This window comes from Zea mays, chromosome 3 (genome assembly GCF_902167145.1).
Source record: "Zea mays cultivar B73 chromosome 3, Zm-B73-REFERENCE-NAM-5.0, whole genome shotgun sequence".
Classification (NCBI taxonomy): Eukaryota; Viridiplantae; Streptophyta; class Magnoliopsida; order Poales; family Poaceae; genus Zea; species Zea mays.
The window spans coordinates 131,440,128-131,453,315 of NC_050098.1; positions in this window are offsets into that span (position 1 = coordinate 131,440,128).

Genomic DNA, 13,188 nt, shown 5'->3' on the forward strand with positions numbered 1-13,188 from the left:
GTGGTATTTATAGCCACCAAACAAAATATGGCCGTTGGGGAAGCTTGCTGGCGATGGGCGCACCGGACAGTCCGGTGCGCCAGCCACGTCATCCTATCCGTTGGGGTTGGAGCTGGTCGACCGTTGGAGGCTTTGTCCTCATGTGGCACCGGACAGTCCGGTGCACATCGGACAGTCCGGTGCACACCGGACAGTCCGGTGCCCCTCTGATTCTCTGCTCTGACTTCTGCCGCGTGTACTGTTGCGCACTGTTCACTGTCAGAGTCGACCGTTGGCGCGAGGTAGCCGTTGCTCCGCTGGCGCACCGGACAGTCCGGTGAATTTTAGCGGAGCGGCCTTCCGTTTTCCCGAAGCTGGCTAGTTTGAAGTCGCTTCTCTCTGGAGCACCGGACACTGTCCGGTGGTGCACCGGACAGTCTGGTGAATTATAGTGGGCTGCGCCTGAGAAACCCGAAGGTGAAGAGTTCGAAGGCAATCCTCCCTGGTGCACCGGACACTGTCCGGTGCCACACCGGACAGTCCGGTGTGCCAGACCAGAGAGCACTTCGGTTTCTTTTTGCTCCTTTGTTTTGAACCCTGTCTTGTTCTTTCTATTGATTTTTGTTGAATCTTTGACACCTGTAGAACATGCAATCTAGAGCAAACTAGTTAGTTCAATTATTTGTGTTGGACATTCAACCACCAAAATCATTTAGGAAAAGGTTCAAAGCCTATTTCCCTTTCAATCTCCCCCCTTTTTGGTGATTGATGCCAACACAAACCAAAGCAAATATATAAGAGCATAATCGAACTAGTTTGCCTAAGGTAAGTGCAAAGATTGCTTGGAATTAAACCAATATTGATTTCATAAGATATGCATGAATGGTTTCTTTATATTTTTGACATTTTGGACCATGCTTGCACCACATGTTTTGTTTTTGCAAACATTTTGGAAATTCTTTTCAAAATCTTTTGCGAATAGTCAAAGGTAGATGAATAAGAATTTTGAGACGCATTTACAAGATTTGAGATTTTCTCCCCTGTTTCAAATGCTTTTCCTTTGACTTAAACAAAACTCCCCCTTAAAGAAATCCTCCTCTTAGTGTTCAAGAGGGTTTTGATATTAATTTTGAAGAGGGTATATCAATTTGAAATTATATCACAAGTAAGATACCAATTTGAAAATACTTCTTTAAAACCAAATTGAAAGACTATACCAATTGAAAATTCATCATTTCAAGACCTTTTAAATTTTGAAAATTGGTGGTGGTGCGGTCCTTTTGCTTTGGGCTAATACTTTCTCCCCCTTTGGCATGAATCGCCAAAAACGGATACTTTGAGTGAAATATAAGCCCTTTTATAACTTTTCTCTCTCCCTTTGGCAAAAGTATATGAGTAAAGATTATACCATAATTGGAGAGCTAGTGTGGAGTGATGGCGAAGGATAAATAGTACCGATAGAGTTGAGTGGAAGCCTTGTCTTCGCCGAAGACTCCATTTCCCTTTCAATCTACGACTTAGCATAAAGATCACTTGAAAGCATATTAGTCGTAGACATAAAGAGATATGATCAAGAGATATATCAATTAAGCATGATCATAGTTCTATATAATATAGATTTCTCCCCCTAAATATGTGCCTTGAGAGGAATACATATTTTGGCCTTAAATGCCAAGTGCACATAATTAGTTTAATGAGAACAAATCTATATCATAGAGAAAGTGAAGTGCATTGTGTCCTAGTATAAGTGTGATGCTCATGACAGTTTATGCACTTATGAAAGCATGTTATAAGTGACTTAAGCATTTTCCTTTAAGGATTTCAAAGAGGCTTAAGGACCATCCACCTTTGGAACAAAGGCAGCTTATCCTCGTTACAAGGTTAAGCTTTAAGCTCTTTGACAATAAGATTACTTCATCCAGTTTTAACAAAGATGCATAAATGCAGGAATGAAATGTTTGAGAGGTTAAACTAGGTATGAAGCAGGGGAAAAAATGCATGGACATGCTTTCTCTTCCTTTTATACAAGATATGTAAGGAAAGTATAGAAAAGGAAGATTTGAGGTACAAGTTTGAATGAAAGGAAGTAGTTTTACCCTTTTGTACCTTCAAATAGAGATGCTCTCTTCATTGTGCTTTGTCCTTAGTCTTAGTTGCTTAAGACCTATACTCAAGACAATATATGGAAATATTTGCACAAGAGAGAGTTCTTACAACTAGTGATCCTTTTCCAAGTCATGATTAACATATATCAAGTGGATCACAAATTGCATAAATGAAACATGAATTCTCCTTTTAACTTAGTGCATATTTTAGAGAGATATCGATTTGAAGGAATGAGGCACTAAGTGTCATTTGATGTTATTCTATGATCAAACAAACAATGGATGCGATCAAGAGAGTAACATATTGGAATATGAATTAAGCTTAAAATAGGAGAATCCAATAAGCAAGCTACTTTAGCAATGAAAGCAACAATCCTTGATAAAAGCGACATTATTTTTAACAAGTTGGATTGATGTGAAGTAGCATACTTTATGAGAAACATTATTCTCATGTAAGAGACTATATGAAATAACTAAGATAAAGCAATAGTCTCAACATAATCAAAATATAGGAATGGACTCCCCCTAAAGATATGCATCAAGTAATTGAAAGAATTGATTTCGATGCATTCACTTTTAAAGACATAAAGGGAGACCCATTATACATCTTGATCAAGGCTTATAAAATTTGCAATAAACAACTTAAGCCTTGTATTCTCACAATGAAAAAGATTTAGAATGCTTACAACCACACCATTTATTGTTGTGAAGACCTTATTGTCCAAGTAGGTGTTGTTGTTCTTGATGTTCTTCCTTTTTCAATTGAGTGTCCTCCCTTTGTAGTTGTCTCTTTTTCTTTCCAAACTTATTGAAAATACTCAAGAGAGATGTCAATAGCGCAAGGGAGTATATGATGAATGATGATTTCTTTTAGAAAATAAATATGAATAATTCATCATCCATAAGTCACACAGACATGAAGTAAAATCCCTAGCATTAGTGCACATCATAGGAAAAGAGGAATATGCACTATTTAACCATTTGATCAATCATAGGAATTTACTTCTTCATATTGAGTTTATTAATCACTACTTTAAAAACAAGTCAATATGAGAACATTTATAGCAAAGGTATGAAATAGATTCTAATGGACAAGTGCATTAAAGAGATTGAGGTTGAATGCACGTCTTAGCCAATTTAAATTCAATAAAGAATCTATTTCTTCACAAAGATATAATTATAGTAAACAGTCATTGATGAGAACTACATTTGGTTAAGGAGATGAGTTCCCATACCTTTGCTTTTACCTATGGGTGAAGATCAACCCTTTGAGGCTTGTGTCATTAAACTTGCACATACTCTCTTGTTGATTTTCATAAGTAAGCTCAAGCGAAAGGTTAATGGCAACACAAGCACTAGTTTCCCTTTTTGTAATCATTTTGATAAGGAATGAAAAACTAGATTACTAAAAGCATGGAAACTTCATAGCATGAACTAGATTATCCATAGAAGATGTTATGCCAATTTTAACTCATAAAACAAGCATAACCAATCCTTTAAGATCATGGGAATAAATCTAGTTCATGATATGGAAAGCGATAAATGTAGAAGAATCATATCCAATTTAAGCAAAAAGACATACAACATAAATTATTGGATTGATTTTCCTTGTCATGATGGATTACGCTTCTCCAAAGAGAAATTTATTTCTATAAGTGAGACTACTTAAATTACTTAGATAAAACATTAGTCTCACTTTTCTAGCTATAGAGAGAATTTTCCTTTTATAAGTGTCCTAAGTGTTTGAATTCCTTACATGACACCTTATTCTTTTAAGAATATGAAATATCTCTCTATATCTAGAACATGGCAATAATAGAATAATTAGTGTAGACCATGCCATGGGAAAAAGCAACAATTTTAAAGCATGTAGATTGTCATAATATAGAAATGAAGAATATGCAATCTACCATATGAGAGGAATTTCTTCAAAGAATGGTGACATAAATTTAAAAACATCTTAAGTGCTTCCTTTTTCTATGAGACTACACAAGACACATAAGAAATGATAATTTAAGATACTTGCACTTAAAAGCATAAGTGTTACCATCCTTTGACAGTCATCCATGTTGTAGGCCTTGATTTTCCGCACATGATGATTCTTCAATTCCTACAACATCAATATCTTCCCCGAGATGATATGGGTTTTGAATACAATAAATTTAAGTAACCTTGGGTCAATCTTGAATATGTAGATCATTTGAAGATTGATAGCTTGAGTTGATAAGAATTGAATTAACTCCCTTAAGCATCCCAAAGCTTCATATCATCTCCTTCTCCTACAAAGCTTGTCAAGCACATTTTGGTACCCATCGCTTGATGGGTCCGTTAAGGTTAGTAAACAAAGATCTAGGAACCCAAGTGTCCTTTGTGCTAGCGCTTGGTAAACTTGTTACCTTTCTAGCACAAGTTACAAGCTTGGGTTGCCTAGTTATATATGAATCAAATGACAAGTTAGGAGTGGGGTTGTTACCAATGGGACAATCCTTGCATTGATGTCCCTTCTTTCGGCATGTGTAGCAGAGGCGCTTTTTGAGTTTTGAAGACTTCTTCCTTCCTTGTTTCTTGCTTGCTACATGGTTAGTGAAAACTTTCTTTTCCAACAACATGCCTTTTTGTTTTACATAGGGACAAGATTTGATTAAGTGTCCCTTCTTTGAGCAATTAAAACAAAGTTTATCATCCTTAATAATCAAGTCATTAATATAGGAACATGACTTAATTGAGTGTCCCTTTTCAAAGCATTCACTACACTTCTTACTACTCTCAGTATGAAGTGTGACTTGATTATTACCTTGGATGTTACCTTTTGTGGAGGCATGATTGAGGCTTTTGGAGGAGGCATTGATCTTCATCTTTTGCTTCTTCCTCTTGGCAATCCTCAAGTTCTTGACATTTTCTTCAAGGGATTTTGTGCATGCTACGGTTGTTCCCGTCTCAAGCTTCTTCACCATGTGATCACGGTTATCTTGAGAAGGTTGAGTAATGCACTTCCCTTTAAGTTGTGTCAAGCTCATATTTAGCCTCTCATTTTCTTCCTTGAGCTTTTGATATATATCATCTTTTGTTCCTGCAAATCCTAGCTCAAAGGAAGAGTTGCTTGTCGACGGACAACAAGCATTAGCACATGGTAATATAGTTTGAATTTGAGTACATGTGCATGAGTGAGGTTGTTGGGATTTTAAATTTTCTATCACAACCTCATGAGTAATGTCTAACATGATATGATCATCCATAAGATTTTCATAAGAACATAGAAGCATATCATGTTTTTCTAGAAAAGCTAGATTTTCAATTTTTAGCTTTTCTAATTGGTCCTTAAGCAAGGTATTTCTATTCACTAATTGAGCGATACAATGTAAAGCGTTATCTTGCTCAATTGAAATAGTCTCATACCTTTGGACCAAATCAACATGAGAGCACTTTAGCTCCTCATGTTCTTTAGTCAACTCGTCAAGGCATAGCATTTTTATGGAGAGGACATCTTCTAGCCTTTGATGAGCTTCGCTTTGCTCTCTAGCTCTTTCTAGAAGTTTGAGCATGACCGCCTTATCTTCTTGGCTTAGGCGAGCGTAGAGTTGCAAGAGGCTTCTTTCTTCCTCCTCAACCTCATTTGTGCATTTCCTATCATTTTCATTAGCCACACAACATATGTGGGAATTGAAATGGGAAGACAAACCTTTTGGAGAGGTGGATTCATCGTTTGGTCTCCATCGTTCATTTTCTTCTTCTTCCTTCAAAGGGTTAGTTTCACAAATAACAAAGGAAGTAGAAGCATCAAATGAACTATTATTTTTGGACTCATCAAATTTAGTTTTAATTCTAGTCCAAATATCATGCGCATCATGAATGGATTCATCATAGTTTGATATGAAGGCACGATAATCTTTATTGCTAAGAGAATTAGTTAAGATGTCAAAAGCTAGATAGTTTAAGCGATAACATCTTTCATCCTCCTCGGAATTAATTTTTCCATTAAAACTAGAGGGAAAAATACTCTTGTCTATAATTTGTTCTAATCGTGGATCTACGGTTTTAAAAGCATTTATCACACTAGTAGACCATGAATCATAATTAGAACAATCATCAAATAATATCTCAAGAGTTACCTCCTTTTGAGTTGCGTTCGTTGGAGGAGTCTTCTTGTTCTTTTGGGATCTTCTACGAGCCATCACTTCGAGTTGTTAGACTCAAGATGAAGTGCCTAGCTCTGATACCAATTGAAAGTCGCCTAGAGGGGGGTGGATAGGCGAAACCTGAATATTAAAACTTTATCCCCCAATTAGATCCTTTGATTAGTGGTTAGAACAAGATATACAATTATCGAAGTATAAAAACTAAGTCCTTTGCTTGTAAAGAAAGTTGCTTTGAAATAATGCGGAATTGATAATCAATACAACTACTAGATATATGGATAGTAAAGCAAGAAGGCTTAGATGAGAAGAGCAATAAGTCAAGTTTCTTTCTTGCAAAGTGTTGCTTCACTAAATGAGAATTTCACTTGAAGCAACACCAAATGATATTGACAAAGAATAGAGCAAGAAAACTTAGATAAGGGAAAACAAACAAATCATAAGCAATGAACACAAATGACACGGGTGATTTGTTTTACCGAGGTTCGGCCCTCGAAGGCCTAGTCCCCGTTGAGGAGTCCACTTAAGGACGGGTCTTTTTCAACCCTTTCCCTCTCTCCACCGATCACTCAAGGATCGGCGAGCTCTTCTTCTTCTCAAGGATCACTCTCGATCCCGCAAGGACCACCACACTCTTTGGTGTTTCTTGCTAGCTTTTACAAGCCTCCAAAACTTTGGAGGAAGTTCAATAGGAGTCAAAACTCCACGCGCAAATGATCACAAAGATGTAGCACACACTATCTCTCAATGAATCTCACAAGACACTAGTGCTAAACTCAAATGAGTAGCTCTCTATTGCTTGCTCTCTCTTTTGTGGCACTTGTGTTGGTTGTAGTGGTCTAGATCTTGTGTATAGGATGTATCAATGAATATATGTGGTTGGGAGGGCTTAAGTATGTCAACTAGATGACTTGGAATGTTGCTTGGACTCCCACTTCTCAAAGTGGCTGGTTGGGGTGGTATTTATAGCCACCAAATAAAATATGGCCGTTGGGGAAGCTTGCTGGCGATGGGCGCACCAGACAGTCTGGTGCACACCGGACAGTGTCTGGTGCACACCGGACAGTGTCCGGTGCGCCAGCCACGTCATCCTATCCGTTGGGGTTGGAGCTGGTCGACCGTTGGAGGCTTTGTCCTCATGTGGCACCGGACAGTCCGGTGCACACCGGACAGTCCGGTGTCCCTCTGATTCTCTGCTCTGACTTCTGCCGCGTGTACTGTTGCGCACTGTTCACTGTCAGAGTCGACCGTTGGCGCGAGGTAGCCGTTGCTCCGCTGGCGCACCGGACAGTCCGGTGTACACCGGACAGTCCTGTGTACACCGGACAGTCCGGTGAATTTTAGCGGAGCGGCCTTCCGTTTTCCCGAAGCTGGCTAGTTTGAAGCCGCTTCTCTCTGGAGCACCGGACACTGTCCGGTGGTGCACCGGACAGTCCGGTGAATTATAGTGGGCTGCGCCTGAGAAACCCGAAGGTGAAGAGTTCGAAGGCAATCCTCCCTGGTGCACCGGACACTGTCCGGTGCCACACCGGACAGTCTGGTGTGCCAGACCAGAGAGCACTTCGGTTTCTTTTTGCTCCTTTGTTTTGAACCCTGTCTTGTTCTTTCTATTGATTTTTGTTGAATCTTTGACACCTGTAGAACATGCAATCTAGAGCAAACTAGTTAGTTCAATTATTTGTGTTGGACATTCAACCACCAAAATCATTTAGGAAAAGGTTCAAAGCCTATTTCCCTTTCACTGCCGAAATTCCGATCGTTCGTTCGTCCGATCGTTTGATCGTTCGTCCGATCGTTCATGGTTCGTTCGTCCGTTCGTCCGATCGTTCGATCATTCGTCCGTTCGTTCGTCCAAATAATCTTTTTCCTGCCGTTATGCTGCCAAAATTCCGATCGTTCGTTCGTTCGATCATTCGATCGTTCATCGTTCGTTCATAGTTCCTATCCATCGTTCATACGAACTATTCACCATCACTATTTACCGTTACTTTTATCGTTACTATTTACCGTTACTATTTACCGTTACTTTTTACCGTTACTATTCACCGTTACTTTTTACCGTTACTATTTACCGTTACTTTTTACCGTTACTATTTACCGTTACTATTTACCGTTACTATTTACCGGCACTATTTTACCGTCACTATTTACCGTCACTATTTACCGTTACTATTTATCATCACTATTTTACTGTTACTATTTACCGTTACTATTCACCGTTACTATTCATCGATCATCCGATCACCCCAAATTTCAACTACTCATCCATCATGTTGTCCAGTCCACCTAATACCAGCCAGACCCATATTCCAGTTATACAAACTCCGGTGACTGTGATTTTCCTTCCAGTGGGAACTTCCCATCTGGTCACCCATCCTAGGTTTCTCCAAGTTGAGCACGCTTAACTTGAGATTCCTTCGAACCAGGCTTCCAAACTCAGATTCCAATAATTCTCGTTTCTAAATTCTTATCAAACTATTCCCTATCCAACCATGTCATCCCTTAAGCATGGTTCATATTCCAGAAAATTCCCAAAATACTCTCGTCTCATATTCTGCCTATAACTCTCATGTTCATACTAAGTCAGACGATTCATTCGTCACTATTCTCACCAACAGCGAACTTCACTGTGCTACACCACATACACCAAGCTATAAATACACCCAGCTACCCTCTCCCTCTCCACACACACACTCAACACCCTCAGCCAAGGAAAACACCCCACCCACTCAGTTACTCCGCTCTGCCGGCTACACGCATAGTGTCGCTTCGCCTCCAGTCCACCCTCCTATTATCGGAGCGTTCGTGTCGTCTCGTGGAGGCCAGATCTGCAAGTCTACGCCAGGCGGTGGAGCTAGAAGCCAGTTCCGCGAGCTCTCCTTCCCCCTTCGCCGAATAAGCACGGCAAGCTCACTGGATCCCTTTGATGCATAAATTACCTATGATTTTTCAACCACAACCCTCAGCCTGTTATTTTATGCATGATATGATTTTGAGACAAGTTATTATGGCCACCCAGCCGCTTGCCGCAATCAATCTCTGATATATTTGTTACAAATGATTTGAGGAAAGGTGTGAGTTTACAAAAGAAAATGCTTTTCAAAATGTGTATGATTAAGGGTTTTCACCCTTATCACCTTGTGAGTGGGATAATCAGGGACTCCCTGGTTTAGGGGAGGGCCTAAGGTGTTGGCTCAGCTGGTTTAGGCGTGAGCAGAAGGATTGTCCCCTCGTATAAGGACCAGTTTGTCATCTTTCACTACCTGTACTCATGATAAGTACAACCACTCGAGACTGTGTGGGCAGTAACTCAATCTGAACTCGTACTGTCCAACCCCAGGGTTATGAAGGCTGGGGAGCACCGGGAGGATAAGGAGGGGGAAAGTTTTGTCCGGTTTGGACATGGTGGTGGCCTGACTCCTTCCGGTATAACCGTTAAGGTTAGGACGTGTGGGGAAAGAAAGAGATTCGGATTCGGATCTCACTGATCATGAGATCGCAGAGACGGACTAGTGGGTAAAGTGTACACCTCTGCGCAGAGTTTGAAAACCTATTCGAATAGTCCGTGTCCACAGGAATGGACGAGTCTGGTATGGTATGGCAATTAATGTTTTGTTTTTCAAAAAAAGGTGCATTTGAGAAAAGTGGTTTTTAAAAAGGTTTGGCGGTTGAGCCGTGAGCTATGGTGGACGGGAAGTCTAGTAGCTGTTTTTGGAAATGAAAACCAGTGGGAAACTGCTGAGATACCTAGATGGTTTAGTCCAGGGGATTTTGTTATAATACTGAAAAACTTCCTGCTCCTTTTGGAGAGGATGCGCTTTGCAAAAATACAAAATGTTTTTCAAAACAACCCTGCATAAAATATTGCTGTTTCTGCAAAATATCCTGAGCTCCACATATTCCATGCATTATATCTGATTTCCCCATTCCGTGGATGAAGGTGGGCTGCTGAGTACGTTTGTACTCACCCTTGCTTGTTTATTTTTTTCAGAAAAAGGAGATCGGGTAAGAGTTATGCCTGTTCCCAACCTTGACTGTGGCTGTTGGACCGCTGATTTGCTTCACTGCGTATATCGGGCTGCTTCAGCCCCACTGATGATATGTCCCGAGTTGTGGACCAACTCTTAAAGTTGTTCGCCACCTTTATAGGTTTGTCGTTTAAGCAGATCTGTAATCATCTGATGTATAAATGTGTTTACTAGCCTCCTGGGACTAGTAATTGTATCACATTTGAGTCCCAGAGGATTGGGGCGCTTCAGCGGGTGACTTGCACGAGAAGAGAGTCTTGGTGTAGTGTCTCCGTCTGAGTCGATTAAGGACCGTCTCGATGTAGGCCTGCTGACCGAGGACCCTTTAACTGGTCACATGCCTCGTCATGGGTAAGCTTTGCCTCGGGCAGACTAATACCAGAATAAGATAACACGCAATGGGAGTGAAGAGATGGCGAGAGTAGCGTGTACCCTCCATGGCAAAAGGCTGGATGGTGGTGTATCTATGCTCTGGGTTGGCGTGAACCTGATCTGGTCTTAAGAACCCCGGTGGCGAGTTGACATATGCAAGGGTTAAGTGCTACATATGTCGTGTGATTGGAGATCCTCAGCTGAGTATAATCGATTCGGATCGCCGTAACTTCGCGGACATGAAGACTTGGTCACTAACTTACACATAGCAATCCAGTAAAGATGAAGGGTTGTTAAGAAATTGGCTAGTATAGGTCAAGTGAATGAATTAGGGTAGAAAGAACCCTAGCTATAGGTAATTTTACTTAACATGACAAATAAAACTAGATTTTTAAGGATCCACTATTAGTAAACATTTCTGCAAACAGAGTCATTGATTATTGATAAGCCTTACCTTGACTCCCTTAAAGCCAGCATATCCTTGAGAGTCTTTTACTTTGTCGGGTAAGTCTTGCGAAAGTACACTTCGTACTCAGGGCTTTGTCCCATGTTGTTTTAGGTGAAGAAGCAGCAAACTTTTGTTGCTTCTGTTCAAAGGTGGTACCAAAAGAAGAGAACCAAGACTAAAGCTGCGAGAGGGAAGGTCCTCCGTTAAGAAAACTTTTACTGTTTATTTGGGAGGGGTTTTTGCCTCCCATGTTTTGTAATAATAATACTCATCACTCATATATTTTGTTCTGGTCTGTAACTATATAACTTTGTCTTACTTTTCAATAAAAGTAAGTTATTGTAACTGCTTCCGCATTTCTATATCTTCGATGTATTGTAATGTCTGCGTGACGGGTGAAACACTCTTCGGAAAGGTAAGGAATTCAGATACCGAACTTGCCAAGTGATCAGGTGCACCTGCAGGGTGGTCTGAAGTCCGTTGGACAAGGGCAACTGTAGGTGGGCCTAATGACTTGGGAGGTTCTGTCACATCTATATTCGTATTAAGGGAGAAGGGAGGCGTCCACACATTACCTCTTAAGACAATGTATGCTGCAAGAAAATATAAATGAACAAACAAATGTAAAAAAGATTAAGGTAAACTGCAATGAAACAATAGACGTAGTAAGACAATTTGATTTAACTACCTTAGTTAAGTCTGACGATAGAGCATAGTTCTTCTCTGCTTCCAAAATTCTTGTAACAAGTTGTTAAACTGGCACCTAATGATATTCTCGTTGATTTAACTACCACAGTCAAGGACATGGCTCATCAGTTGATCATCCTTACTCTCCAAACATGACCCAATGATATTCTCGACGTGGTGGTGCAAAAAGTTGTTAAACTGGCACCTAATGATGAAATATGTGTCAGAATTTCAATAGTTTTTATATGTAGATTCTGAAATTTAACTTACTCAAAAATAGATCTATAGTGTCATCCCACCTCACCTGGATAACATGAAACCACATCACAATAATGTTCACATAACAAGCCAATGATAACCACCTCACCCAAAAAACTCAGCCTCCTTTTTTAGCTCCACATCAACCTCATTTATTCCATGCTGCATAAAAAATGATCAGCTCAAGTACAACAAAAAGAAGTACTCAAGTTTGGTCTTTAAGATGTATCAGCGCATCAAAAACCCACTTACACATTAGCTACATCAATGGCCACCAATTCATCATTACTCATACTTGCCATATCAGCAACGGTACCTATGTTGTTGTGCGACTCTTAGTTTCATGGAGAATTATATTCAATGTCAATTTTGGGTAATGCACAACTATCATCAGTGTAGTTAAACTGCTACTAAGGTGACGGTGTGATAGATAAAACGTAAAGAGTTTTATTTGTTTATGACAAAACTATAAGAAACATTTTAGCAAATCAATAGTTAAGACAACGTAATTTACACAAGAAGTGCAATAGGGAATTCATTGTAGTATTATTGACATTAAACTGTAATCATTGTAAAAGCTGCTCTGTAAACTAAAAGATGCAGAAAATGGAATGCAAAAAAAGCACATCAACCAACCTATATTATTATTAGTGCTATTAAATTGGACTCATTGTAAAAACTGCTTTACAAACTAAAAGTTGGAGAAAGTAGAAGTTGTAGTTATAAGTCTAATGTAGGAAATCTATTTATAGATTTTGGCTAAAATATAATGATTATGATTTAGTAGAGGCTACTCCTTAATGGTATATTTGTTCAGGTAAGATTTCTCACTGTGAAGAAAATAAAAATAATATAAGCACAGGCTTGAAAGTTCTTAAGTTTATATTACAATGTTTGTTACATGGAGAGAACACGCCACTTTAATAAAATGGTTGTTACATGGAGAGAATGTTTTAGGCTATTCTTAAGCTTTCTTGTCCAAATCACATTAACGGGAATATTATTACACGCTAATGGGTCAAAATTTGAGAGATCAGATAATCCCATTATAAGAATAGACTATAGTCATGAAAATTATGCCAACTGTATCACACTCAGAATCCTTTGATCTGTAGATGGCTACAGAGAAGTGTTTTCTACACATTTATAAAACCAGAGAAAACACGTATTATAATAGA